The 26,480-nt window shown below is 45.0% G+C and overlaps 1 long non-coding RNA gene across 1 annotated transcript; it reads left to right on the forward strand.

Annotated features, from left to right (window-relative positions):
- Nucleotides 1-1,240: 1,240 nt before the first annotated feature.
- On the forward strand, nt 1,241-3,794 carry LOC129651610 (uncharacterized). The gene is made up of 3 exons (XR_008714242.1): nt 1,241-1,374; nt 1,847-1,916; nt 3,656-3,794. It is a non-coding gene; the product is annotated as an uncharacterized LOC129651610 (long non-coding RNA).
- Nucleotides 3,795-26,480: the final 22,686 nt, after the last annotated feature.

Raw genomic sequence — 26,480 nt, forward strand, 5'->3', positions numbered from 1 at the left:
AGTCTAACCTTTCGGAAAGCAGTTGCTTGAGGCATCAACGCACAGCTCCTGTTCAGCGGACCCTCAATCTTTCTAAAGATGCCATTTTAACCTAGTTTCCTGGAGCTTGTACAACTGAATATTTGATGTTTTAACAATTGAATCAGAAAACCTCAAACAGGGTTGAAAGAGCTGTCATTTTAAGCTTCCTGTTGGCTCAGTTTTTGCCTGGGTGTCTAGAGGCTGGAGAGGCTGAGAAAAGAGACACAGATGGAGGAGCAGGTCTGCTGGGGGAGCGGGAGGCATGTTTCGCTCTGGCCTGAGGTGCATGGTGATTCCCAAGTGGGGATTTCCAGCAGACTGTTGTGTTTATGAACATGACGTCTCGGGTATAGATTTGGAAGCGTATTAGACAGGGTATTTCTAGTTGTGAGAGACATAATCCTAACTTTAACTACATGAAGCCAAAAAGGCATTTTTTCCCCCTTTGCTCATGTAAGTGGAAAGTACAAAGGATGGTTGGCCCTGTTAGATGTGGCTGCATTTAGGGGTTCAACCATGTTGTTAGAGCTTTGTCTGTCTGTCCACATTCTCAGTTCTGCTGTCTCAGCCTCTTTCTGCAGGGAGCTTCTCTCAATCAGACAGGTTTTAGTATCACCAGTGGAAAGAGGCTAATTTCTTCCAGCAGCAAAGTCCTTTGGCCAGGACTAAGTATGAATAAGGGTACTAAGCACTGGGGCAGAGGGAGGAGTGATATTATGATTGGTATTTCCACTCTGGTCACGTGGAATGGGGAGAGAGGAATTCTCCAAAGCAGACGTGGGGCGCTGTTGCTGGGGATGCATGTGGGCCAACGAATGCTACGGCATCCACGGGCTCTGTCTGGGCAGCTTCACTGCACAGGTGGTAATTCTGAAGTTAGAGGAGTGGATGAGATCATCTTGGGAGACTGTGAAGAGACAAGAGAGGAGAACTAAGGCTCAACTTGCCCAAGTTCAGGGTAACGTTAGAGGCGGAAGACTGGCCCTTAAGAGTCTTCCAGGAGCCAGGACAGGCAGTAAGGGTCTAGATCAATGCAAACTCCAAGAGGAGACATTTCAAGGAGGAAACAAGGTCACTGCAGATAGCTCCAGCAAATCAGCAGTGGAAAAGTGTCCATGATTTAGCAATTAAGCCACTGATGAGCTTGGAAAAAAGCTAGGGAGGGGTGGGGTAGAGCTTGAGGCTATGAAAGGAACTAGAGAGTGAGGGAACCAGAGAGGCTGATGCATTTTGCTTTGTTTTTGTCTTAATGAGGAGACACTTGATCTTTTGTTAGTGCTTAAGGGCAAAGAGTTGGACACGACTGAGCGACAGAGGATGAGATGGCTGGATGGCATCACTGACTCGATGGACGTGAGTCTGAGTGAACTCCGGGAGTTGGTGATGGACAGGGAGGCCTGGCGTGTTGCGATTCATAGGGTCACAAAGAGTCGGACACGACTGAGCGACCGATCTGATCTGATCTGAGCGACTGAACTGAACTGAACTGAAGGGAGGGGTTAAAGTTTGGGGACAGGGAGGAGATGCTGGAGGAGATGGGCAGGGCTGCAACTAAGGACAGAGGCAGCAGGATTACCTTTGTCTCCAAAAGACCTCCTGCACACAGCCATGCTACATGAGTGCACTATTTATCTTACTTTTAAAAATTGTTTTGGTGACAATATTATATCATATGAATTTCCCATTTGCCTTACAGTATTTATACTTATCTTTTAAAATTAATTTTTTAATTACAAAAATAACATTTGTGTATGATAAAACAGAATTTAAATAATTCAGAAAGGAATAAAGACATAAAATAAAAGTCTTCTTCATTTTCCTTCAGGCTGCCTTCCTCAAGGTAACTGCTTTTTAAAGTTTTCTCAGGAATTCTTCCAAAAACTTTTCATGCATATGTAAGTGTATATGTGCATATATTTAAAAATAGACACGTGGGATCCTACAGTGCATTCTGTTCTGCCCCTTGCTTTTTCACCCAATGATGTGTCTTAAAGATACTTCCTCACCAGCATATACTGAGATCACTCATTTTGTTCCAGAAGCAGGATGGTGTTCTATTGTAGAGTGGAGCAGGGTCTGTTCAATCAGTTTTCCACCACATGAATTTACTGTTGTCTTCAATCTATCGCCATGTATCTGTACACTGAAAGAACTATATTTGTCTATTAAATTCCTAGGAAATGAATTACTGGAGTGTATGCACTAGTGGTAAAGACCCCGCCTGTCACAGGAGACATAGGTTCAATCCCTGGGCTGGGAAGATCCCCTGGAGGAGGACATAGCAACCCACTCCAGTATTCTTGCCTGGAGAATCCCATGGACAGAGGAGCCTGGTGGGCTGCAGTCCATGGGGTCACAAAGAGTCGGATACGACTGAAGCAATTTAGCAGGCACATAGCACGCAAGCAGCACACATGCATAACAACATATACATTTAAAGAGAATGTATATTATTAAATAGGATTTTTGGAGTACACATGAGAATATACTTTTAAAAGAGTGACAAGGCTTCCCTGGTGGCTCAGCAGTAGAGTCCGCCGCCAATACAGGAGACACGGATTCGACCCCTAGTCCAGGAGGATCCCACATGCCTCGGAGGAACAGGGCCCCTGCTCCACAACTACTGAGCCTGTGCTCTAGAGCCCAGGAACTGCACCTACTGAAGCCTGTGTGCCCTGGAGCCCATGCTCCACAGTAAGAGAGGCCACCACAATGAGAAGCCTGGGTACCACAGCTTGGGAGTGGCCCCTGCTCGCTGCAACTTGAGAAAAACCCATGCAACAATGAGAACCCAGCACAGCCAAAAATAAATGAATACATTTAAAAAATTAAAACGAATGATAATGACAAATTGCAATTCAAAGGAATTCTATATATTAAAAAAAATTAATTTATTTATTTTTGGCTACGCTGGGTCTTTGTTGCCGCGTGGGCTACTCTCTAGTTACAGTGTTTGGCTTCTCATCGTGGTGGCTTCTTTTGTTGCTGAGCACGGGCTCTAGGGCGTGTGGGCTTCAGGAGCTGTGTCACATACGCTCAGTAGTTGTGGCTTCCTGGTTCTAAGGCACAGGCTCAATATTGTGACGCATGGGCTTAGCTGCTCCGTAGCATGTGGGATCTTTCTGGATTAGGGATTGAACCCTTGTCTCCTGCATTGGCAGGTGGACTCTCCACCACTGAGCCACACAGGGAAGCCCTATAGATGTTAATATTTCAAAACCTGAGTCAAAGATACACAGATGTTTATTATATTCCTGTCTGTACTTTTCTGTGTGTTTGGATAGTGTACACACACACACACACAAATATTTATACTCCCATGAACAGTAAATGAGCATGCTTCCATTTTCTCAAGAGGACATTAACAAAATTTTTAATCTTTGCCAGTCTGAAAAATGAAAAATGGTATGTCTCTATTGCTTTAATTGCATTTATTTAATGACGAGGGTAGCTGATCATTTTTCAATGAATTGCTTTTTCCATTTCTAATGAGTCACACTCCTTTAAGGCCTACAGAATATTTCATTGTATGTGTCCTAATTTACTTAACTATATTCTTATGAGTTATTTATGTTGTTTCCAAATGACTGTGAACATCTTTGTATATAAAGCTTTTTTCTCTTTTATTTTCTAGACTTTTTTCTTTAGTGTACCATCTCAGAAGATGAATTGCTGGGTCAATAATGTGGACACTTTTATGCTTCGATACATATTGTCAGATTGCTTTCTCAAGGGACAATATAATACATAGTACCCCCAATTTCATTATACTCTTATCAGATTGGGTTTGTTAATAAAAATTAATTTTTTAGGTAAAAATAGGGTCTTAATTTATTTGTATTTTATATTACCAATGAAGTTTAATGTTTTCTTTATGTTTGTTAATTAAATGAATTTCACTTCTCCAAACAATCTGTCCTTTTTCTTGCTTCACTTGCTGGATAGCACATCCTTGTACAAAGAAAGTGAAATTATGTGTTATCAGGGAAACCCTTATTTCCTCAGATTATCAAGTTAGCCTCTTGCATGAGAACACGGGGGAGGCAGTGGCTGGAAAGGCTTGGACTAGTGTGGCCTGAGCACTGCATGGCCAGGACTCTAGGTATAGTGGGTGCAGAGATAGAGGTGAGAAGGAATTTGTCGGTTAGGATAAAAATTCATGGTTAGCATAGAGAACATGCTGGACTTGGTGTTCTTCACCTCTGAGCTTCCCAGTGTAACTCTGGGTGGACTGGGTAGCCATGCCTGTGTTTCAGAATTCCAACCAGGTCATCGTTTCTGCTTGTTGAGGCCTTCCCCAAGGCCAGTGCTGCAGAGTAGATAAAAGATTGGAATAAGGGAGATTATTGTTACTGTTATCAGTTATTGCGTGCCCTCCCCCAGCTTCATCCAGATAGTTATTTACTTATTTATACATATATATATATTTTTAATTTATTTTATATTGAACTATAGTTGATTTACAATATTGTGTTAGTTTCAGATCACACAGCTATTTATTGATAGTTTCACCATTATTGAACAATCTTTGTCAATTAATTTAATATCTAGAGTTGTTTTAATTCTTATTTCTTCTATCACTACTTTTTATATATAGAGATATTTTTATCAGCTTTCATATTTGCTGCTGCTGCTAAATCACTTCAGTCGTCTCTGACTCTGTGCGACCCCATAGACAGCAGCCCACCAGGCCCTGCCATCCCTGGGATTCTCCAGGCAAGAACACTGGAGTGGGTTGCCATTTCCTTCTCCAGTGCATGAAAGTGAAAAGTGAAAGTGAAGTCGCTCAGTCGTGTCTGACTCCTAGCAACCCCGTGGACTGCAGCCTACCAGGCTCCTCCGTCCATGGGATTTTCCAGGCAAGAGTACAGGAGTGGGGTGCCATTGCCTTCTCCGTTTCATCTCTCTTTTGGAGAGACTACACACACACACACACATGCACTATACACATACACACACACAGATATGAAAAGAAGTAATAAAATGGTATCCAAAAGAGAGACTGTTCATATTCACTTTATTTTCCTTTTAGGATGTTAATTTTATTTATTTCCTAATAATCTTTATATATTAAAGTTATGAGATTGTCATTTTTAACTAACATTACTTCTAATTTTTTGCTTGTCTTCCAGTTTTATTTTTTTCACTTTTTACTACGGAGATGCACAGAGTATGTTATGTTTCATGAGTTTTGACAAATGCATATACCCATGTAACCCACATTTCTATCAAAGTATAGAATATTTCTATTACTCCAGAAGGTTTCCTGCAACCCTTCCCAGTCAGTGCTCAGCCCCGGCCTGCTCTGCCAGGGGCAACCACTATCACCACATATCAGTCTTGCTGTGCTAGCATTTCATGTGAAGGGAATAAGAAGTGTGTACTTTTCTGTCTGGCTTTTTTCACTCAACTTGAAATTTAGCCATGTTGTTGCTGTTGATAACACTTTGTTCCTTTTTATTGCTTAGTGGTATTCCTTTGTATGAGTACAGCATGATTTATTCATTCTCCTGTCCACTGACATTTGGGTTGTTTCTAATATTTAGCTATTATGAATAATGCCCCAATGAAAATTCTTGTACCAGTCTTTTTATAGACATGTTTTTATTTTTCCTGGGTAAATATCTAAGAATGGAGTTGCTGGATTATATAATGTATATATTTAACTTTTTTAGAAACTGCCAAACTTTTTTTCCAGAGTGATTATACCACTTTACATTCCTACCAGCAATACTTGAGATGCTAGTTTCTCCACATCCTTGCCAATATTTGCTGTTACAAGTCTTTAGTGGGTTAGTGGTGTCTTTTTTTTTTTTTTTTTTTAGTGGTGTCTTATAGTAATAATAAGTTTCACTTCCCTAATGACTTAGGTTATTGAACACTTTTTCATGAGCTTATTAGCCATTCATATAATAATAAATTTGACTTAGAGACTTAAAATTTAATGTAGTCAGGTTTATTAATTATTTTATGAATTTTAAAGCTTTTATATTCAGAAATTCCTTTAAAAAACTACCAAATATTTTTACTTATATATCTTTTTACTACTTTATTGATGAAACACCTAAATGTTAAACTCTTTTTAATATACCTATAATTTTTTTAAGTTGAAAGGAAAGTATTTGTCCTCATATAATTAACCAACTGAACTATATATTAAATAATCACTTCCTTCTTTATCCCCTTATTTGATTTACTGTATTTATCTTAAACCAATCTTTAAATATACTTGGATATATTTCTGTGCTACTGTGTTACAGATGCTTTTTCTACTCATAGTATACTTTTAACAATTGGAGTTTTAGAGTTTAATTATCAAGTGAGCAAGTTAACTTTCATTCCCCTTTATTTCATCAAAAGTTTCTTAGCAATTCCAATTCATTTATTTGTCTAATCTAACTGTGTTGTTGTTGTTTAGTCACTAAGTGATGTCCAACTCTTTTTCGACCTCATGGATGGTAGTCTGCCAGGCTCCTCTGTCCATGGGATTTCCCAGGGAAGAATACTGGAGTGGGTTGCTGTTTTCCTTCTCCAGGGGATCTTCCTAACCCAGGGATCGAATCTGCAGTTCCTGCATTGAGGGAGCTTCTTTAGCACTGAGCCACCAGGAAAGCCCCTGAATCTAACTATAGCAGACTGAATAATAGCCTCTCAAAGATGTCTGTGTCCTAATCTTTGCAACCTGTGAATGTTACCCTACAAGGCAAAGGGGATTTTGCAGATGTGATTAATTTAATGATCTTGCTATGGGAAGATTATCTTGGATTATCCAAATGGAACCAGTATAATCACAAGGCTTCTTATAAGAGGGAGACAGGAGTAGTGGAGAGAGAAGATGATGGGGACACAAGCCAAGAAATGTAGGCAGCCTCTAGAAACAGGAAGAGCTAAGGAGCAGATTATCTCTTGGAGCCTTCAGAAGAAACAAGCTCTGCCAACATCTTGATTTTATCCCTTAAGCTTCACCTGGCACCCCACTCCAGTACTCTTGCCTGGAAAATCCCATGGATGGAGGAGCCTGGTAGGCTGTAGTCCATGGGGTTGCTAAGAGTCGGACACGACTGAGTGACTTCACTTTCACTTTTCATTTTCATGCATTGGAGAAGGAGATGGCAACCCACTCCAGTGTTCTTGCCTGGAGAATCCCAGGGACGGGGGAGCCTGGTGGGCTTCCGTCTATGGGGTCGCACAGAGTCGGACACGACTGAAACGACTTAGCAGCAGCAGCGGTCTTCTGACCCTCCAGAACTGTAGGCAAATAAATTTGTATTATTTTAAGTCCTTACATTTGTGGCAATTGGCTATAGCTGCAACAGGAAACTGATACACTAACTTAACATTCCTTTTAAAAACTAAGTTCTAATTGTTGTTCTTAGATTTGATTGGATTGTGTTTTTGTTTGGATGATATTAAGCAGAGACTTTAGTTTTTAAGGACTGACATTTTTATATTATTCAGACCTGCTATGCAGACTGCTCCAGAAAGGTGCCCCCACAATTTCTACCCATTGACTGCTATCTTTGTTTGGGTACCCCAGAGGTAGACATGAATGCAAGCTGTAGGGAGAAGGGAAGGCAGGGAGGGAAGGCAGCCAATAGAGATTCGTCATCAAGCGTGCACCTCTGGGTTCCCTAAATCTTTTTTATTTAATTAAATTAATTTATTTAATTTATTTTTTGACTGCACTGAGTCTTCATTTCTGGGTGAGGGCTTTTTCTAGTTGTGGCAAGCAGAGGCTATTCTCAAGTTGTGGTGTGTGGGCTTCTCATTGTGGTGGCTTCTCTTGTTGCAGAGCACAGGCTCTATAATGTGCAGGCTTAGTGGACCTGCAGCATGTGGAATCTTCCAGGAGCAGGGATTGAACCCATGCCCCCTGCATTGGCAGGTGGATTCTTAACCACTGAACCACCAGGGAAGTCACCCCAAATCTTCTTGAGACAGCAAATGTACCACCTCAGCCTTGGGAATGGAGGGATATCAGGGTGAAGAAAGACCTTCAGACCTGGTGATAGCAGCAGATGGATACTGTCATCATTGTTGTTGTTCTGTCCTTCAGTCGTGTCCAGCTCCTTGCGACCCCATGAATTGCAGCACGCCAGGCTTCCCTGTCCTTCACTATCTCCCAGATTTTGCTCAAACTCATGTCCATAGTGACTGGCTATTAAGGCACTCACTTTTTTCCCTGGGGCCCAGCATCCACACATTCCCTGCTCCCTCACATGGAGGCAAGGTTACAAAAGGAATCAAGCTGGCCTAACTCTGCACAGGACATGATAGCCAGACAGCTTCCCAGGGGAGGTGAGCTGCTTGCTGAGTGCCTAAGTAGCTGTAGCAAATGATCCCTTCACTTTTCCCATTGCGATAAACATCTGGTTTCCGGTGTCAGCGTCTGCATCTCTTTTCCCAGGGGCTTATCCTGCTGGCCAGAGCCCATGGGAGATCAGAAGTGCCAGAGAACTAAATTTCCTTGCCAGCAGCTTCCAACTAATGACAAGGCGGGTAGGTAGAGAACTCTGATCCCCAGAGTGCCCCAGCGAGTTGACACTGGACCATGCCCACTTATTGGCTGCCTTTCCTTCCCTGCCTTCAAAAGGTGCTTCCTGGGTTCATCTCCCAAATATGTATTTATGCCTGAATTCTTGTCTCATGGTCAACATCTGGGAAAATTCAAGTAACACAGTAGGCAATGGACCTAAGTGGCCAGAGGGGTGTCAAAGGCAAGCCCCTTATAGCTGAGACATAGAGATTCTGAGCCTAGGGTGTCAGCTGAGAGGATTTTTACCTTCTTTACACTTGATGTTTTTATGGCTTTCCTGACACGATATTTTTATGGCTCCATCATTATGGTGCTTGGCTGGCTAGTCACTATGGCTGCTTTTTGGGGGTCTGGCCTGAGACTGGGATCCTAACAGTGGTTCTGGCTACTGGGCTAGCCCATTTGAAGAGTAAGAGTGTATGGAAAGTCATTCAGTTTCATTGAGGCAGCAGGATCCACAGGCCACCTAGACTTCATTTTGGCAGGAGAGATGAAAACAAAGGCTTCTGGTAGAAAGAACTCTCCATTCTGGAGGATTTAATGCATTCCCAGGAGGGGAAAAACATCAGCGGAGAGTGAGCTAGTGTTCCAAGGAAGATGTTCCGCTAGGCCCTCCCTGGTAACCATGGGGATGGAAGAGAGTGGGAGCCAGGCAGGATCCATATCCCATAAAAATGTTGGCAGCTGGATTGTAAGATGAAGGGCCTACAGATACCCTCTGACACCATATAATTTATGGGGTAATCAGAAGTCCTCCTGAAGGGCTGTGAGAGAAGAGGAGCTGTGATTCAGAGCCTTCGGGCCTTGAACATTTAATGAGGCACTGGGAGCCCATAAAGATTAAGATCAGAATGATTTGCCCATTTAGGATGCTGATTTTATCTTAGCATTGCCCCTGAAGGATACCACATCTTCTCTGAAATGCCTAGAAGTCTGAATGTGGAAATCAACAGCCCAGAATTTGTGGGGTATCTTGTAAGGATATGGTCGGGGGATGCTGAACTCCTGGAATTTCTGGATGCTGAAACTCTTCATTTTGACACTGGAAGCTGCCTACTGCCAAGAAATTGAGAGAACCTAAGAATCTCAGGCTGGAAAAGCCCTTGCAGAAAAGGATGCTGAAGTCCAGAGAGCTCAGGTGACTGGTTTAAAATCACACAGCACACTAGGAACCAGCTATAAGATCAGGTGGAAGAAAAAAGAACCTTCAGTCTGTATAGGGGAAGTAGCTGGCATGATTCCTTTTTAGGAGGCAAAAAGCAGTCTACAATGTGCAAAAGGCACAAATAGTATCTTTTGGGGCTTTAAAGCTCGAACATTTAAATTGGTTTCCTAAGTGCAAAATATGTATTACAACATTTTCAGAATCTCTAATGGTTGGTTGAGCAATTAAGAGATAGCTTATTAATATACAGTGACTGACTCATGAAATTGATTTAAAATGGCATCTGTGTGCCTTTAAGCTGAGATGTTTCCAACGTCTGGAGACATAAGGGCCTGAAACAAGATGCTGCAGGAATATTCACTGAATCAAAGGATGAATGAGACTTGGCCCTCTGAAGGGGACCTGGCCCTGGTCAGGGAATCTTAATTTTTTCCCTTTCTGATTCTAAAGTTTGTTGTAGAAAATTTGAAAAATACAGAAAAATATGCAGAAGAAAAAAAATCACCTATTAACCAGCCCTTTCAAATATTCCCAGAAATAACATTCTTAACATTATGATATATTTCCAACAAGCTTTTTTTTTGGTATACATGTATTTTTAAAAATTGTATTTAAAAAATCTCAGCTTTAAGAGATTTGCATTTTGCCTTGATTCTAACTTACTGTTTAACCGTCTCCAAAGAGATTAATTTAGGTAGCTGCATTATATTCCATTGAAAGGTTGTGGTATAATTTATTAACCTCTTTCTAGGTCATTTCCAATTTTTCAATATTATAAATAACACAATGATAAACATCCTGGTGCATAAATCTTGGATGCCACCTCTGACTGCACTCAGAGTCCATTTCCAGTGATGGGAACTATCGGACAATCCTCACCCTCCCTGCATGTCTGGCCCCAGGGAATTCAGCTCCAGTAGGAGACAGATAGGGTGCCATGGGGGCACAGCTGACTGTACTATACTAAGCTTGACACCATTAAGCACCTACTTTTTATTATATTAATTATTTACATGCTTGATAAGGTAGCTTCTGCATTAGTTGCATTGCCCCAGGCTCTGTCCTGCCTTCTAGGAATAGCCTTGCCTGGTTGCACCATGTCTAGTGATCCCTGAGCTCTGGGGTAGCTCCTCAGAGCCCCAAGGTCCTGCAGACCCAGTCTGAAACCTGCGCCTTCTATCCATTCCAGGGACACCACTGTTGACACCACTCATGCTGCTGTTACTTCTGCCAGCCGCTCTTGTCCTCTGAGTTCTCCCTGCTCACCAGGTACCATGCTCAGTGCTTTATGTGCATTAACTCACTCAGTCCTCACAGCCTTTTGGAGGTGGTGCCTGTCATCATCCCCATCTTACAGATGGGAAAACTGAGGTTCAAGGGTGTTAAGCCCCTTCCCCGAGGTTATAGTCCATTTGCCTCCAGAGCCCATGCTCCTATCAAGCACACATACTGCCTCTGTGAGCTCCTTTTGATGCCTCAATACACACAATAATGGCAAGACCCTCCCACTATTGGCTTGTGCCCAGCCCTCTGCAACCCATTATCACATCCACTTGCACTACAAAGAAGACTGAGAATGGGGCCTGTTTAGGTGATGATGCTCGTTCCATCTGGGACAGCCATGGGTCTGAATGACTGGATCTGAACAATAGAGTGAGTCAATAGCTGAGAGACGCAGATCGTGTGTGTCTACCCTGACCCACCCTGAGCCCTGCTTGATGTTCACACTACCTCCCCACTGTGGCAGAAAGCTATTGGCAGCTTTCTCCTTTCCTGCCATCTCAACCCAGGATCACAATGAACCCCCAAATAATTCCTGGCAAAGACTAACCAGGAATTGAATCTAGGGTTCTCAGAGAACTCTGGCCAGGGAGATCTGGGTCCAGCTCCACCACCTACTGCTTCTTGAGCCCAAGCTTCCTTGTCTATGAAACGTGAGGCTGACTACCCTCCTCCTCTTTATCAGGATTTTGGGGCTCAGAGAGATGCCCGATGAGAACATGTTTTGTGAACCTGGAGTCTTGCACTTGTAGAAGGAAGCCCAGCTGTGGCTAATGGAATGAAGCTACAGGAAACGGTGTTCACAAATAGACGGAGTCCCGCAGATATTTAGGGTAATACCAAGCCGCCCTCTTTGGGCTTGCAGAGCTTGGTGATTGGCCAGCGGTGACCCCTGTAGCCCCTCTTTGACTTTAAGTCTCCTTATCTGAAAAATGGAGTCATCCTACTCACCCCAGACGAAAGTCGTGAGGATGAATGGAGACAACAGGCAAGAAGGTCTTAGCACTAGCCCAGAACCTAGTAGGTACACAGCAAGTGGGAGTCCCGACCTCTTCCTCCCCTTCTCTAAGATTCGTTCCCAGATGGAAATGCCCGAGCAGGTGACAAGCCCCTGGGGCTGTGGGAACAGGTGTGAAGGTCAGTGGCCAGGTCCCCAGGCAGGCCCTGGTTTAGGCTGGGTATAAAAGCAGCGGCTACACCAGGGCTGTGGCTACTGTCCAGCGGGCCTGGGGGTTGGGGGGTGGGTGTCAGGAATGGGAGCCTGGAGCTCTTTTGTCTGTTGCTCCCCAAATCTCAGGAACCCTGAGAGATAAGGTATTAAATCTTCAAGATTTCTGCCTTGTAAACTCGGGAGAGGGGTGGGATGTGAAAAGGGAGAGAACACTTGGTTTCCGGTCCTGGTTCTGCCACTGACTCTGTGTGACCATGGGCAAGCCCCTCCCTTCTCTGGCACACAATTTCTGTACCTGTGAAACAGGTTTGGTTAAATGTGTGTTTAGCAGTTGTGACTCACAAATCTGTCTCCCGCACCTGGCTCCTGGAGATGCTTCGCCAGTGTCTGAGTCTTGGGTGTTAGTGGGGAAGGGATGGGCCTGCAGCTCACGGGTGCCCACTGGCCTGTGAGACCCCCAAGGATAGAGACTGTGTCTGATCCATCTCGTCCATGCCTCCAGGGCCCTGGGGCTGCTCAGTCATGTCTGGCTGATGAGGGAAGGAAGGCCTCCTGTGGCAGAGTAGAGGAGGGCTGGCCACCCAGTGTTGATATCTGCCTGCCCTCCCCCATGACCAGTCAGGCTCCAAGTCTGGGGGTGGGGGTGGTAACTGTCGAGGGAACAGGCAGGTTTTATATGATTTCATTATTATTTCCCCGTGTAGTGGGGTTTGTCTGGGTGACACTAGACAAAGCACACAGGGTTTCTGTTATCAGCTTCCAGATCTGTCTACTTGGCCAGGCTGGGCTTCCAGAGGTCAGGGGCCTGTTGGATTCCTCTCTGCATCCACAGTGTGTGTACAGGATCTGGTACAGAGGTGGTGCCCAGTGAATAGTCAGAGAACCTACTTCACGGCTGGACTCCCTCTGACTCCATTTAAACCTTCATTTGATAGCCCCTTACTAACTGTCAACAAGAACCAAGTCCATGGTCAGGCTGTCCCGTGGGGGGACAGAGATAAACCTGACTCCTTATCCTCAAGGCACTCTCAGTGTAACTACGAAGAACTAAGTGAGCAATGTGCAGGAGGGGTAATGGAGGACAACCCAGGGTGTGAGCACAGAGAGAGAGCACATGGCCTGGCACCTGAAACAAGCTTCTGAAACCACAAGCCCTGGAGCCAGCCTGTGTGTGTTCACATCCCGGTTCTGTCCTCTCTCAGCTCTGCAGCCTTGAACGAGCCATTTCATCTCTCTGGGTCTCAGTTTCTTCATCTGCCAAACTAGTACCATAAGTAGTGCCTTAGAACAGTGCTTGGCAGATAGTGAGTAGTCAATAAATATCAGCTGAAGGAAGACAACAAGCGGCCAGCACTTCTTAGGACAGGAGAGGGACTCAACCTTCTCCCTACAGTTACCAGGACTGTATGCTCCCTGGGTGTGTCTTCACAATTCTGCCACCCAGTTTTAACACTGGGTGTTAAAAGTAGGCAAGGACTTGCCCTGGTGGCTCAGTAGTAAAGAATCTGCCTGCAGTGCAGGAGACCACGGTTTGATCCCTGGGTCGGGAAGACCCCCTGGAGGAGGGCACGGCAACCCACTCCAGTACTCTTGCCTGGAGAATCCAATGGACAGAGGAGCCTTGCGGGCTGCAGTCCATAGGGTCACACAGAGTTGAACACGACTGAGTGACTCAGCAGCAGCAGCAGCAGTAGCATATAGCCAGTGGCAGAGCCATGACTGAATACATGAGCTCCTACCTCCCAGCCTGAAGGATCGTCCTCTTTTGCAGGTCACTTCCCTTGTAAAAACCCCATGTCTACACGCTTGGATTGATCCCTTAAGGCCCATGTGAAATGCAGCTGGATGCTCTTCAAAATTTGGCTCAAAAGGGAGTGTGCAAGCTGGCTTTCACTGATCATTGGACCAGCCAGAATCTTGCTGGTCTTCTAGGAATTTAAAAGAGCTTCTCTTTTTAAGTGAAGTGTTTTGGTTGGCTTTTGCCATTTAAAAACATATCCAAGGAAGAGTGATCAAATAGCTTCTTTTTCCTATATATGTCATCTGAATAAGATGGAACCTGGACTGTCCTTTTTGAAAATTACCTGCTCTCTTTCTGCGTCCCTTCTCTTCATGTTCTCTGCCAGATTTAGGGCCTTTGTGAGCATCTCTCCACCTGACTGCTCTTCCAGGATCCATTCATCCTCATCTATTTCGGGTGTTACTGTATAACCACCTCTTCCCTGTATCCTGGCATATGGTTTTGTACTTCCCATTTCCTTCTCTACTGAACTGAGGTGTATTTAAAAAAATCTACTTATATCATTTTCCTATTCTAAACCTATGGCTTCCCAGACTCTTCAGGGAAAGGACCATAGTCCTTAGATTGTCATTTAAGGTCTTTTGTGATCTGGCCTCAGTTTACCTATTCAATTTCACTTCCCTTTTTCCTCGACACAAATTCTTTATCCCCTACAGATAAGTCATGCATGCATGCTAAGTTGTTTCTGTTGTATCCAACTCTATACAACCCTGTAGACTAGCCTGTAGCCTGCCAGGCTCCTCTTTCCATGGAATTCTCCAGGCAAGAATACTGGAGTGGGTTGCCATGTCCTCCTTCAGGGGATCTTCCCAAGCCAGGGATTGAACTTGCATCTCTTGCATTGGCAGGTGGGTTCTTTACCACTAGCACTACTTAGGAAGCCCCATAGATAAGTCAGGGCAAAACTAATTACCCAAACCTCTGAGGCTAAGAAGATTGCTATCACTGAGGCCAGGTTTCTGGCAATCAGGGCTTGTCTTAGTTTCCTGTGGCTGCCCTGACAAATTACCTCAAATTTAGTAGCTTAAGAAACAGAAATTTATGCTCTTAGAGTCCTAGAGTTAGGAATCTAACTTGCATCTTATCAGACTAACTCCCATCCTCTTGGGATGCTCCACGTCCCTGCCTCTTCCAGCTGCTGGTAGCTGTGGGCATTCCTTGACTTGTGGCTGCATCACTCCAAACTCTGCCTCCAAGGTCACGTTGCCTTTTCCTGGTCAAACATCAAATCTTCCTCTGCTTCCCTCTCAGGAGCTTCCTTATGACCACATTTAGGGCCCACCTGGATAATCTTCTCAACTCAACACCCTTAACTTAATCACATCTGTGAAGCCCCTGTACCATATTAGGTGACATTCCCAGACTCTAGGATTAAGGCCTGGATATCTCTGGGCTCATTCCTCAGCCAACCACAGAGCTCAGAGGGAACCAGGCTGCATCTCAACAATTTTCTCATGGATGAGACAGACTTTTTTTCTGCCACTCTGTTACTTACTTGCTATATGCAGTTTTCTCTCCTTTTAGCTTGGATTATATGGGATGGAGGTGATAAGAATTATTTCTTTAAAGTGCACTGGATTGGATTTTGGCTACCACTGGATATGCAACGATGGAATTATTGAGAAATTAATTGGTATCTTGTTTTGTTGATTCCTGTGGGCTTTGCAGAAGGAATGAAAGTATTTTCTCCCCAGGCTCTACCATAACTCTGCATATCTCTACCCAGGGAGGAAATGGTCTGTTTTTCCAAAGGTCTGGACCTTTTCTTTCTTTAACCATTCACTGGGGAAGGAAGTAGGTTTCCTGGTGTTCTCTGGTCAGAGTAGAGAACTGGCCTCGTGGAGGTTAGCTGAGGATCTTCTTGAATGGGGATGGTCACCCTGGGGCATCTGAGGACAAGGTATGAGGTTTGGTGCACTGGGAGTTAGGTTACACTGTCTGCCTGTTTCCCTTCCTCCATTCTCTACCCTAGGAAGGGTGGTGGCGTGGTGGGATTCTAATAGCCTGAAGAAGCCTGAATCTCACCACAACATGGCTCCTAGGGGTATGGCCTGGGGTGGAGATGTCTGCATGGAAGCTAGGAACCCCGGGAGTCTCAGCATAGACTGTCTCTCCACCTGATGGGTTTTCTTGGGGCAGAGGGGAGTAGGATGGCCAGCAGAGTGACCTGACTGGATGGCCACACAGGCCTGAGCAAAAACACAGGCAGCCATGACCATGAGGGGCAGCAGCCCCAAAACCAGGACTAGTAAACCTGGGGGCTTCCTGTACCATCCAAGGGAGGTGGAGGGACTTCTTGTTGACCATGGACATGTGTAGGCAAATGGACTTCAGTATAGAAAGCATGACATAGTCCCTGACCCCATGAGCCATGGAGCAAACCTCAGGCCTGTTATCCATGTGGGAGGTGAATGGGGCTAGCACGCTCCCTTTGAAGCAGAGTGGTGATTCATGCTGGTGCAGCAAACTAGAGTCAGATGCTGTCAGGCGCAGCTGTGCTCTCCAGGGCCTCCCGTTGGCTGGGGCCGATACAAACAGCTGTAAAGCCATGGTGCAGAGTGTGTGATCCTGAGACTAGGACAAACAGCTGGAGTGGGGGTGAGGGGTGGAGAGGCACGGGGCAAGGGCATGGCTATATCCCTAGCTGCTAAAATCAGAGAAGGCTTCCTGGAGGAGGGCCCATTCGTGCTGAACCTCAATGGAAGAGAATTTTGGCCCAGGAGAGACAGAGTTGGGAAAATGATGTCCCAGATAGGGGACAGGAGTGGGGTGGGAGCCAGAGGGAGTATCCAGAGCATGAGCCACGTTACAGGGTGACATGAGGGAGAAGTCAGGGCAGGGGGTTGGGAGTTGGCTTTGGAGGGAAGTGGATACCAAGCCAAGGAGGTAACAAAGGGAAGCAAGAGTGTTGTGACCAGTTCCAGTGATGACTAATGCTAAAGCTGGAAATAGCCTGGCCGGGTGTCACTTTCTGCAGTGTGGCACTTGGGAAGTCACCCTCTAAGGCATAGCTGTGGTTACCTGGCTGTATGGTCTTCCTCACCCTGGCTGTCATCTATGAGGGACTCTATCTTTCTAGGTTCTGTGCTATATACAAGTATCATTTCCTTCAATCCTCACAAAAATCCTATGAGACAGATACTAGTTCCATCCTCATTTAACATTTGAGGGCTTCCCTGGTGGCTCAGCGGTTAAAGTGTCTGCTTGGAATGCTGGAGATCCGGGTTCAATCCCTGGGTCAGAGAAGATTCCCTGGAGAAGGAATTGGCAGCCCACTCCAGTATTCTTGCCTGGAGAATCCCATGGAGGGAGGAGCCTGGTAGGCTACAGTCCATGGGGTCGAAAAGAGTCGGACACGACTGAGCGACTTCACTTTCTTTCACTTTCAAGCAGAAAGAAGTCAAGTAACTTTCCCAAAGTCTCCCAGATCATTTTGGCAGGACGGCCGAGCTCCCAGTGGAGCTTGGCATCAAGGTGCCAGGTCAGTCAACAGCACTAAGAACAAAGGTTCTGAGCAAGTACCTGCTCTGACCACTTTGAACAAATGGAGAAACTGAGCCTAGGGGGAGGCTGACCAAAGTCACCCAGTAATTAGAGGCAGAGCGGGAAACCCAGGGGCCCGGGCTTCTGGGCCAGAGGTCTCCCTCAGGAGTGGCCATGGCTGAGGATGCAGCAAATGGATAGGATGCCTGGACGTGGTGCTGGCCAGGGTCCAGCCCACCATCTTCTATCCACTCCTGGCCCTCAGCCACAGACATGTTTGTGAGCAGAGCCCACAGAGGCTGCCTGGGGACACTATTTGTTGGTCATAAGCTAGTTTGTGATTCAATTTTTCAAGATATTTATTATGTAATTATATGTATATATATATGTCTGTACACACAGAAAGAAACCAGTATTTGTGATGTATATGTTCATGGCAAAGCATAATAGTAAGATTAGCACCTGTGACCCACTACCGCATTTGAAATCAGAATCTTCCTGGCATTCTTGCATGTGTCTGGATGCATCTTCCCTGTCTTACCTCCTTGCTACCCCCAGGTGAGACCATGACCCAGATTTTGGTGCTTGTCATTTCCTTCCTATTTTGTAGTAGTTTTAGCACACATGTATACATTCCAAAGCCATATGTTATTTACTTTTGCCGGCATTTGAACTTCATAAAAGTAGTATTATAATCTATATTGTTGTTTAGTTGCTAAGTTGTGTCTGACTCTTTTGCAACCCCATGGACTGTAGCCTGACAGGCTCCTCTGTCCATGGAATTTCCCAGGCAAGAATACTGAAATGGGTTGCCATTTCCTTCTCCAGGGGATCTTCTCGACCCAGGGATTGAACCTACCTCTCCTGCATTGGCAAGTAGATTCTTTACCACTAAGCCACCAGGGAACCTCTATAATCTATATTACCTTCTATGAATTCTTTTCTAAACTCAATGTTTTTTCTAAAATCCATCTATATTGATGCACGTCAGTTCAGTTCAGTTCAGTCGCTCAGTCGTGTCCGACTCTTTGCAACCCCATGAATCGCAGCACGCCAGGCCTCCCTGTCCATCATCAACTCCCGGAGTTCACCCAGACTCACGTCCATCGAGTCAGTGATGCCATCCAGCCATCTCATCCTCTGTCGTCCCCCTCTCCTCCTGCCTCCAATCCCTCCCAGCATCAGAGTCTTTTCCAGTGAGTCAACTCTTCGCGTGAGGTGACCAAAGTACTGGAGTTTCAGCTTTAGCATCAGTCCTTCCAAAGAAATCCCAGGGCTAATCTCCTTCAGAATGGACTGGTTGGATGTCCTTGCAGTCCAAGAGACTCTCAAGAGTCTTCTCCAACACCACAGTTCAAAAGCATCAGTTCTTCGGAGCTCAGCCTTCTTCACAGTCCAACTCTCACATCCATACATGACCACAGGAAAAACCATAGCCTTGACTAGACGGACCTTTGTTGGCAAAGTAATGTCTCTGCTTTTGATGTAGCTATAGTTAACTCATTTTCCCCACTGTATAATATTCTGTTTTATGGAATGCTGCATATTATTGATCTGTTCTTTTACTGTTGGGTATTTAGTTTGATTCTAGTAGTTTGCTATCATAAATAATGCTGCTATGACCTTTCTGGGACATGTCTCCCAGGGCACATAGAAGAGTTCCTAAAAGACATACCTTGGAGTGGGACTTCTGGATATATATAGTATGTGAACAGTTAACCCTATTAGCTCAAGCGAAATCAGCAAATGCTATCTGCCCAGTGTGCTTCCCTTTCTCTTTTACCTTGTGGTCTCCCTCTAGTGCCCCCTATTGGCAGAAGCTAAGAAGGTTCCAAATACCCAAGCCCAGCAAAAACAAGAGTCCCAGGTCCGGCATTACAATGCAGGATTTGGAGGAGTAGGGTTGGAGATGAAAGGCATAGCAACTAATTTAGAGATGTGTGATCACTGTGTTTACCGGATAAAAAACAAGGCCAATGTGGCCCAAAGGTCGTCCGTTTAAAACCTCTTCAGTGTAACCTGATCTTTGCTCAGTCTTTCTGCCCTTGCCAAAAGGAATGGCTAATCTTTCCCCAAACATGATGCCCTTCCACCTCCAAGCTTTTATTTCTATTTCTTTCCATCTCAGTTTCCCTCTTTGCCTGGATATCTTGCTCCTCGTTCTTCTTGGTGCTGAAAGCCCATATCAAATGCTGTGTCCTTCATGGTTTTTTTCTCTGATCTCTCCAGTGGAGGTAATAAAAATATCCTTCCCTTGGGTTCCATGGCCTGGTATCAGCCCTCTGTCTGGGCAACAAGCACCATTTCACTCCGCATCACAGTTGTTTGGTTTGTGAGTCATCTCCTCACTCAGAATTTTTCTTAACATTAAAAAAAGCAAGGCAGCATTATGATAATAGAGAAAATAATCACTTAATATTCTACAGCTGGCACAGTTTATACCACTTTCGTGTATTCCTTTCTTGTTTTTCTGTCTGTGTGTTTTGAATAGGTAGCACTGTTGTAACATTGTAGCTGATTTCTTTTTTATCCTTATTAGGTCAAAAAGCTTTTCTCTCCTTTGTTTCTATAGTCTTCATCACAGTTTCTAATAGCTGTGCATCATTCCAATGTGTGATAATAACCTTTTGGCTCTAAGTGACAGAAACTCAGTCTAAATGGGCTTCAGCACAAAGGGGAGCTTCATGCAGAGTATACTGGGATCTCACAGTAACCAAGGGTGGGCTTCTGGCTGGACACTGGGGACTCCCAGAAGAGGGTTGCAAATACCATGAGGTGTTGTCCTACGTCTGTGTCAACTTCATTCTTTCTTCCTTCCCCAGCTGATCTGCTCTCTCTGATTTTCCTCCACATGGAAGAAAACATCCACACACCAGGCCCAAGCTTTACCTGTGATAGTCCAGCCAGCTCTTTGAGACTGGTCCTTCTTTCTCAGGGGCAGACTCCGCTTGTATAGCTGCTGCTGCTGCTGCTAAGTCACTTTAGTCGTGTCCGATTCTCTGCGCCCCCATAGACAGCAGCCCACCAGGATTCCCCGTCCCTGGGATTCTCCAGGCAAGAATACTGGAGTGGGTTGCCATTTCCGTCTCCAATGCACGAAAGTGAAAAGTGAAAGTGAAGTTGTTCAGCCGTGTCCAACTCTCAGCTACCCCACAGACTGCAGCCTACTAGGCTGTCCCTACTAGGGACACATTTTACCAAGGTCGGTCATACTTGAACAACCAGGTGGCTGGTGTAGAAAAGGGATCCTGGTAAGAGAATCCCATGGTGAGATTTTTGTATTTGCTCCAGATAACTGCCACAGTAGTCATTGCATGTATTAGCATATACATTTTTTCCTTATTTTGAATTATTTTCTTTGGTCTAATTCTTAGAAGTGAGATGACCGGATCATAAAGTTCATACATTTTTATATATGATATTATTACCAATGGGATTTCAAAGAGTTATTCAATTCCACTCCCATTGTGTGAGAGAGCCATTTCTTTGTACCATTGAGAACATTGGGCATTATGACTGGAAATGGATTTTTTACTATTTTAATAATCATAAAAAGACATCTCTGTAATTTTTATTAGCATTTTTCTGGCTACTAGTGAGACTGAAGATTTCCCCATATATGTTTTATTAGAGTATATTCCCTTTTGTAAATTATCTTTTCCTAGTTTTGCCCATTTATCTAGTGGCATGTTAATTCTGTTCAGATTTAATTGCTTCTTTTTTGTGTGTGTGCATTTCACTTCTTCTACCTTTTTCTACCTTTATGCATGGTCTAGCTTATATTATAGTTACTTGTCTGATCTTTCTTATTGGACTATGAGCTCCTGGTGGACAGAGCCAGCCCTGAGCACTAGCCTAGCATGGAATCCTAGTAAAGCCCTCAGTGATGGCTAATTGGATAAAATAAGCCTATAGTTATGGTCTCCATTATGCAGAAGTAATTGTTCAGCCTGAGTGGTGAGCATATAGGTTACAAGGATGTAAGAAACATACACTTCATTCATTTAGACTGAAGATCTGCTACATGCTACGATCTAGGATGCCTTGGAGCCACAAGACAGTGGAGAAGAGAGAATTAAACATCAATTAGACAGCTGTGAGAAATCCTACTTTTCCTACAGAATTCCAGAGAGTTCTATGAGCTCTAATAGGGAAGGAACATAGATCCAACATTAAAGCAAAATCAGCAAACTTTCTGTAAAGAGCTAGATAGTTTTAAAATTAATTTTATTGATTTGGCTTTGCCTGGTCTTAGTTGTGACATGTGGGATCTTTTATTAATAGTTGTGACATGCAAACCCTTAGTGGCAGCACCTGGGATCTATTTCCCTTACCAGGGAATGAACCCAGGCCCCCTGCATTGGAAGCGTGGAGTTTTAGCCACTGGACCACCAGAGAAGTCCCTAGATAGTTTATTTAAGGTCTTTCAGGCCATATACGGGCTTCCCAGGTGGCACAGTGATAAAGAATCTGCCTGCCAATGCAGGAGCCACAGGAGATGTGGGTTGGATTCCAGGGTCAGGAAGATCCCCTGGAGCAGGAAATGACAAACCACTGCAGTATTCTTGCCTGGGAAATCCCATGAACAAAGGAGTCTGGCAGGCTACAGTCCATGGGGTCACAGAGAGTCGGACACGACTGAGTACATGTGCACGTACAACGCCATATACAGTTTCTGTCACGTAGCCTTCCTTGTGATTTTCTTTCTTTCTTTCATAGCTCTTTAAAAATGTCAAAACAATTCTTAATTCAAGGCCATGCAGACACAGCTATAGGTTTGATTTGGTCTGCATGCAACTGCCAACCAGGTCCAGACTCCAGAGTTAAAGAGCACAATAGCTGGAAGAGCCAACTTCCTCATTACTATATAGATGGGGAAACTGAGTCACAGAGGGCCCAGTGCCTGCCCGTGGTAAGATGGGCAGCTAAGGGCTTTGCTTGGACTTTGGCAAGGTCCTCTCTGCCTGTCTTCTGGGATAAGCTGCTCCTTTCCCTATTTTGTGCTGGGGCTGGTACTGTCCCCGGAGGTTAGAGGGCAGTCTGTTAACAGAGTAAGTACCCCTCCCTGAGGGATATCTCCTGTCCCTCCCGCCATGGGATTCTTTGACCCTGTGTTTTCCCATTGAATTGGGGTTGAGGGTGACAGAAAAGATGAAATGGCAGCATGATTAATTAATGCATGTGTATCATGAGGCTGAGAATTTTGTTGAGTATAGAAGTATGTCCCTTATTACAATTGATTTTTACAGGGAAGGTGACATTCTTTTCTCAACTGAATCATGTATGGGGCAGCAAATGCTAAATATAATTGCTTCTTCTCTCCTGAGATAACTGTCCTGATCAAGTACACATAGCGACAGATGGGACCTGAAGCTGCTGGCTCAGTCTCCAGAGGTTTCGGCAGGCTGAGGGCCTCACTGGCCTCAGAATTGGAGGGGCTGTGGGGCTGTGGGGCAGTGGGGCTGTGGGGCCTTTCCCACCCTCCTCTCACTATGCAAAGGGAGACAGGCCAGAGGGGCATCCTCCTGGAATTGCCCCTGGTGTTGTGTTACTCTAGGACCACAGGCCTGGGCATCTGAGGTGTGCACTGCCTGAAAGGGCAGGCCTCGTGGGAACCAGCACCTGTTCAGCCATACATCTCTCCCGGGCTCCCATCTCTGCTATCAATGGGCTGTTTCCTGCAAGTAACAGCTACCACCCTCCCCAACCCTGTGCTCTTACCATTCTACATAGGAACATCTTGATACCCCAGTTTGGGATGGGTAGAACTTGAAAGCAGCGAGGAATGATTTGATTTGATAATCAGATCATGAGTTAGGGGGCTAAGGTTCATACTGCTTCTGCCAGCAGCATGACCTTGGGTGAATCTCAGCCTCTCTCTGGGTCTCAGTTTCCCCTTTGGTGCTAAGAGAGGACTGACTTTGTTTTTCTTTTTTACACTATTCCTGGCAGGCTTGTGATGAAGCTGACTGAGGATCAAATTCAGCCCTGAGGACCACCAGAGTGCTCCTGGGACCAAGGCTGCCCTTCCCCCATGTTGCCCTTCTCCTGCCTCCATGGTGTCTTTGGGCTTTTCTTCTGACTCCTCTCCTCCTACACTTCTGCCCAACTCATGATCCAGCAGGGCTCTCTCCCCTCCTGGCCTTTGCCCTCTTCCTAAAATGCCCTTCCTCCCCACTTCATAGGATAGCTCCTGCCAGCCTTGCTGGGGTATGCCCTCCACTGGAAAGGAGCCTCCACCGAGTTCTTGCTCCTCCTCCCATGCTGGGTTGCAGTGGTGGGTATTGAGGGGAGGTTACCACCTCCCTAGGTTACCAGTCCCCAGCTCTGATTCCTCTTGGTACCCTTGTCATGGATCTGGACACCAGGCAGGGACAAAGGGTAGACCTGATGGGAGCAGAGCAGGCACAGGGAGCAAAAATAGACTGAATTATATTTTATTTTCTAGAGAAAGGAGGTGCTGGAGCTCTGTCTGCCTCCTTGCCTGCCTCTCTGCCCGCTCCTTCTCCTGGGTCCAGCACCCTGAGCTCCAGGGATGTAGGAATAGTGGTTCATTTGAGGAACCTGCATGCAGACATGAGAGCAATGGGAGGAGGCATCTCACAGGCTGGACAGCAAGGGCCCAGCAGTAGGATCAGGACTCCAGTGGGAGAGAAAGGATTCTTTTGGGGGCCATAAGATAGAACGAGCCCTGGCCCTAGAGTTAGGGTTCAAGTTCAGCTCTGCCTTTGCTGGGTGACTTGGGCAAATCCTACCCTTCTCTGGGCCTCAGTCTCTCTTCTACACGTTGAGAAGGTCAGAAGGATGATCTCTAAGACACCTCTCAACTGAAAAAGGATGCAACTCACATCCTGTAAAGGAGGGTAGAGGTGGAAGGTACTCAGTGGCAAGATGACAAGCACTCTGGTGATTCACTTATCCTGAGGCTGTTCTGGGAATGAGTTGCCACAGATGAGCAGGAAGGTGCAGCATAATTCCAGCAATCTGAATGGAAAGATGTGGAGATAGCCACATACTGGCCATGATAGCAACACGTGGCATTGTCATGCCTGGGAATGAACTTCCGACAGCTGCTGACATGGCATATCCATAACTGTCACTCAAGAGACGGGTCAGATGTAGTATTCAGAGCCTGGGTGTACATGTGAGTGCTTGTGAATATGTATGTGTTGGTGAGTGAGTTGGTGTGCCTGTGATGGTGGCCCTCTGTGTGGACATAGGCCACTGCTTGTGCATGAGAACTTGTGTGCATGAATAAATGTGAACTGAATGTGTATGTGTATATTGAGGACAAAGCCTTTCAATTAGCTTGGCTCTATCCAGACACATCAAGATCTACTGTTTCTTTATTTTCACATACCTGTGTGCATGCACATATACACACACCACACCACCACACACACACACACACACACACACACACACAGAGCTTGAAGGAGTCAGCTTCAAGCTGGTACAGACAAATCCCCAAATGCCTATCTCAGAGTGGTAAGTCACTTATGACATGAACCCATTTGCAGTCTAGGTTTTGAAATGCGTGGGGAATAGATTCTCCTGAGATGGCCAATTTAATCAAATGATTGATGTGGAACAAACCACATGTTAACAGATTATTTCCCAGCTTGACCACTTATTCAAGACAGTAGCCAAGAGCTGATGTTAGAATTCTCTAGCTCATCTTTATCTTCTTTTCCTGCATTTTTTGGTTCTATTCTCTTCTTCCCTCCTTAAACATCTATCAAACTCCACATCATAAAGGGAATTGAATGGGATGATTAAAAGTTTCTACTTAATTCTGTGGTTCACAAGAAACCCCTGGAGTTTTCTAGATGAGTGAGTAAAGGGCTCAGGGCTTTGGACACTTGCTGTTTAGTGGTTTGGATCTTGGCCTTGAGGAGATGGTGATTGGCCTCCTTGAGACCTTTTTTAAGGTGATGGCCATGGTGATGGTGAGAACTGCTGAGACTTACATGGCTCCTGTGAGCTGGGCGTCGTTTCAGTTGTTTCGAATCCATGAACTCCTTTGCCCTCCACAGCCCTCAGTGATAACTGCTGTTATTATCCACTCTTCCTGGATGTGAAAACTGAGGTCCAGAGCAGTTAGAAGACTTGCCCTTGGCCACACAGCTACTAAATCTAGCCAAGATTTGCATCAGGAAGTTGAGCTTCATAATGCACACCCTTTGCCATATACTCTCCTGTCTCTTGGGATGCAGGGGGAACAGAGGGAAGAATTTGGGGGGCATGAATAGGCCTTATGACTGCTGGGGTATGTGGGTAAGGGAGAGGGCAATTCTGACACACTCCCAGCTTTCTGGTTTGGGCCACAGAGGGCGATGGAATGATTTGATTCAGTCACTAAGGTTTCAGGGCCTGCCTTGGCCTTGGCCTAGAGCCGTGGACCTCAACTCCATTAAAGGTAGAGTGTCTGGACATCATTGTACCCTTTGTAGTTCCCTGGAAAAACTCAACACATTTATCATGCAAATGAGAACCAGAAACAGTTTACCTGTAGGAAACATGGCTCTGTTCTATGTGTGCAGAAACTGTAGTAAAAACCATACGCTCATGGAAAAGTTGTTGAATTTGCAATTTTATTCTGTTTCCCATTAATATTCATTACTCTGTTTGCCATTTGTTCACTTGTTTTTGTTGAAAAAAATCTTTGCTCAAAAGTAGACAGGCAGTTGCAAGTGCTAGTTTTAAGAAAAATGTATCAAATGAAAACTTTTAATTCAGAAAATTCTCCCTATGAACTTAATGTTATTATCATTATTTAGAAATCATTGAGTAGATGACCCTTTCCAATGCCCAAAGCATTGAAGTTAGAAAACTGTGTCTAACTGTCTTATTTTCTGTAGAGAATGAACCCCTGGAAACAATCTCCTTAATTCCCTGGTCCTAACTCACTGTAGGTGCGAAGAAAGTTGCATTAACAGTAACAATTTAAATTCTGCTGGTTCTTCAGTCTACCTCTTAAATTCTCTCCAGGTTGTTCCCTAAGTGTTTAACATGTGTTCCT

This window comes from Bubalus kerabau, chromosome 4 (genome assembly GCF_029407905.1).
Source record: "Bubalus kerabau isolate K-KA32 ecotype Philippines breed swamp buffalo chromosome 4, PCC_UOA_SB_1v2, whole genome shotgun sequence".
Taxonomy (NCBI): Eukaryota; Metazoa; Chordata; class Mammalia; order Artiodactyla; family Bovidae; genus Bubalus; species Bubalus kerabau.